General features: G+C 52.5%; 1 non-coding gene across 1 annotated transcript; it reads left to right on the forward strand.

The window, feature by feature from the left end:
* Positions 1-1,010: 1,010 nt before the first annotated feature.
* TRNAT-AGU (transfer RNA threonine (anticodon AGU)) lies at positions 1,011-1,084 on the forward strand. Its single transcript has one exon. It is a non-coding gene; the product is annotated as a tRNA-Thr (tRNA).
* The last annotated feature ends 1,994 nt before the right edge of the window (positions 1,085-3,078 follow it).

Below are 3,078 nucleotides of genomic sequence, written 5' to 3' on the forward strand. Positions count from 1 at the left end.
GTTTCATAACATTTGATCTTCCACAATAAGATCCTGTTGCTCTAGATGAGCAGGTCCGTCACGTGGCTTCATCTGATGCATGGGGTGATGGCGCTTTGCTTCTGCGGCAAGAGCATGAAGGAAAAACAATTATCTTTCATCTCTTTCACACCGTGCTCACCCCGTGCGAAGGAGCATGCCCGATCCTCGGCCGCTATCAGAATGGTGCTTGGTACAGGTATCAGGGCTGTGACTTTGAACGCTCACTCTGGATGTCATTGCGTAACACTATACTATGTACTTCGTGGAGACATCGATCGTGTCATCTTCAGTCATGAATTCCCGGAGGCGAATCGTCGGCTTGAGAAGGAGTTGATCCCGTCCGACCCCGATCGATCGAGGAAAAAACCCACGGGAAGGCATTCTAGCGAGAGCGAAACACCGATAAACACGGCGACGCTGCAGTGCACCACGGCGCAGGGGGTGGGAGACCGCGAATCGCTCGTCCTCCTCCGAGAATCCGAGCAGGAGGTCACCGTCACGATAAGGCTCAATTTGTGAATCGCTCCTCAACGGATCAAACTGGATGACTGGACATGCTCTGAGTCAAGTAGGAAAGACGATAATGGTTTCCTTGACGATACTGCGAGTCGGAGCAAATCTCAGTCAGTGGGTCAGCTTTGATTAGTGCGTTCGAGCAGATGCGCTTCGCTGTCGCGGGGACACAAGCAGATGACTTTGTGCGGATTAAGCAGTTGTCGCCATTGCTAGCGACAGTCGGGCGGCCGCTGATGCTTTGTACGGCCCCGCGCACGGACATCGACAATGGTCGGAAGAATCGGCTGGGAATACAGGAACGTCATCGCATATGTTGACAGCATACTTGATAGTGGATTACTAGAAATATTTCATCATATTGAACATCAGTCCTGCGAAACCTGTTTCATCGGGAGTCGAGAACTATCGGCTCCGAGATGCGCAGAGCGGAGTCAAATGGATTGAGCTCGGTGTACAGACGCCCATGAGGCGCCGGCGCCGTGGCTTAGTTGGTTAAAGCGCCTGTCTAGTAAACAGGAGATCGTGAGTTCGAATCTCGCCGGAGCCTTCTTTTTCTCGGTGCTCGTACCGAGCTGCGTCGAAGAGCGAACCGCCTCCGTCAGACCGTGCTTCTTGCCGTTTCCGGCACCTGAACGGTAGGCCTTGTGACTCGTGTGCAGCGCGAGACTTCGCACTGTGATTCATCATTTTCACGTCGCAGCGAAATCTTGAGAAAAATGATCGCATGACTTCTGATGCGCGATGCGGAAATTTCGTTCTCTCCCGTGGATCCAGTGCGTGATTCGATAAATAACGGCAAGGAGTCATGAGGAATGTTTTCTCAAAACTGAAAAATCGTCCCGTCCACCGCATACGGTTCCTCCCATGATGGGTTCGCGTGTTCCGGTGCGCGATTGATATCACTCGCTCTCGTTCCGGATGCAAGCCTGTAGAACCGATTCCGAAGTTAGGGATTTCGAGCTCGCCGTCCGATTTACTATCAGATAGATAATTCAAGTTTTTCCTCGGGATTCACCAGGGAAAATGTTCCGGCTATCAGGTCGGGTGCTCAAGAGCCTCACACATATGGTACCGCGTTATCGGAAGAGACAGACGCCGCGCCAGCGAGCGAGCTCGCATCGCTTGTAACATTGCGTGAAACTCATTTCGGGTCCAGGATCCGAGAGTCGGGCGTTGAATTCGAGCTTGCAAAGGCGAGTGAGTCGAGTGACCACGTGGGTCGGAACCGCGGGGTGAGTGTGTCCGAGGTTGCTTGTTCGTGTGAGTTTCCAACGGACCCGTCGCTATCTAATCGGCTTCTCTATTCGTCCTCTCGCGCACTACTGGCCGGCACCCGATTCAGAAGTCAGCATCAACATCAGTATTTGTACCAGTCAGCAAATCACAGCAGCAGAAAGAACGGTCACCTAGCCGACGAGACCTCGGCTCCGTCTGTTGGGAGCCGTTCCTTCTCTTTCGATAAAATCTATTTCCCTCGATTTCTCAAAGCATACGAGCCTCTATCCTACAGCAAGAGTTTATTATTCTCCTTTGTTCCGCCATGCGATAAGGATGTTCAATTATTCTCACATGCGGGATGGAAGACGTACGAGTCTCCGAGAGCTGAGCATGATATTTTCCCATCCCTAGAGCTCTCATGAGATGCATATTGGGTTTTGAGAGCGAATGGGTTGCGAGAGGTGGCCGAGTGCCCGAGTATTTCACTTGCAGCGGAGAAGGCTTCGCAACTAGGCCTTTCATGCGCCATCAAGGCCAGACTAGAACGGCTCCAGGCTCGTTCGCAAAAACGTGCGTTAGTCGTGTCCGAAAGGTCAGGGTCCGTATCGCGTTTTCCGTCACAGAGCGTTGCTGTAACGGGAATGCGAGCTTTCAGCTTACTCTGACGCATTTCCCGTTTGTCTTTCGAAAAACGTCCCGTGCTCGTTTTGTAACTGAATTCATCGCTGATAAATGTGGTCGTCAAAAATCACGTGCAAACCAATGACGAAGGAAAACGCGTCGAGATCGGATCGATATTTGTATAGGCGTCGCATTCTTTTTTGCCGCGATCCCAAACGTATGCTATCTGACACCGCTGCTGGAGAAACTATTCATCATGCGCACACCTCGCGCGACATCGCTCGTTCATTGGTGGTCGGAGCGGACTCAGTCAGGCATTAATTAGCAGTCCATACGCCCTTCCCCCGACCGAGATAACGCGGCCATACGTTTACCACATCTGTTCCCTCCGCTGTTTATCGCTCGAACAGTTGACAGCAAAGGACGCGCTATGAAGCAAAGCCGACCTCACCGGCGGACGGGGGACAGACACGCAAGCCGCTTCGGAGGAGGTCCGCTGACGAATAATTCCCGTGGATACTCGGAGCTGGCGGAGAAGAGATCAATCGGAGTGCGTCTGTCTTTGCAGGAGCTCTCGAGAAACGACGACACAGCCTCCCGAGGAGACTGAGCCGTCCGGTGCTGCCGTCAACGTGCACGTACTAAGCCAAGATCACCATTTTCATCATCAGGATCCGCGAAGGTACGACTACTTTGCTCTGA

The sequence above is a fragment of the Galendromus occidentalis genome, unplaced genomic scaffold (assembly GCF_000255335.2).
Source record: "Galendromus occidentalis unplaced genomic scaffold, Mocc_1.1 scf7180000075389, whole genome shotgun sequence".
Lineage (NCBI taxonomy): Eukaryota > Metazoa > Arthropoda > Arachnida > Mesostigmata > Phytoseiidae > Galendromus > Galendromus occidentalis.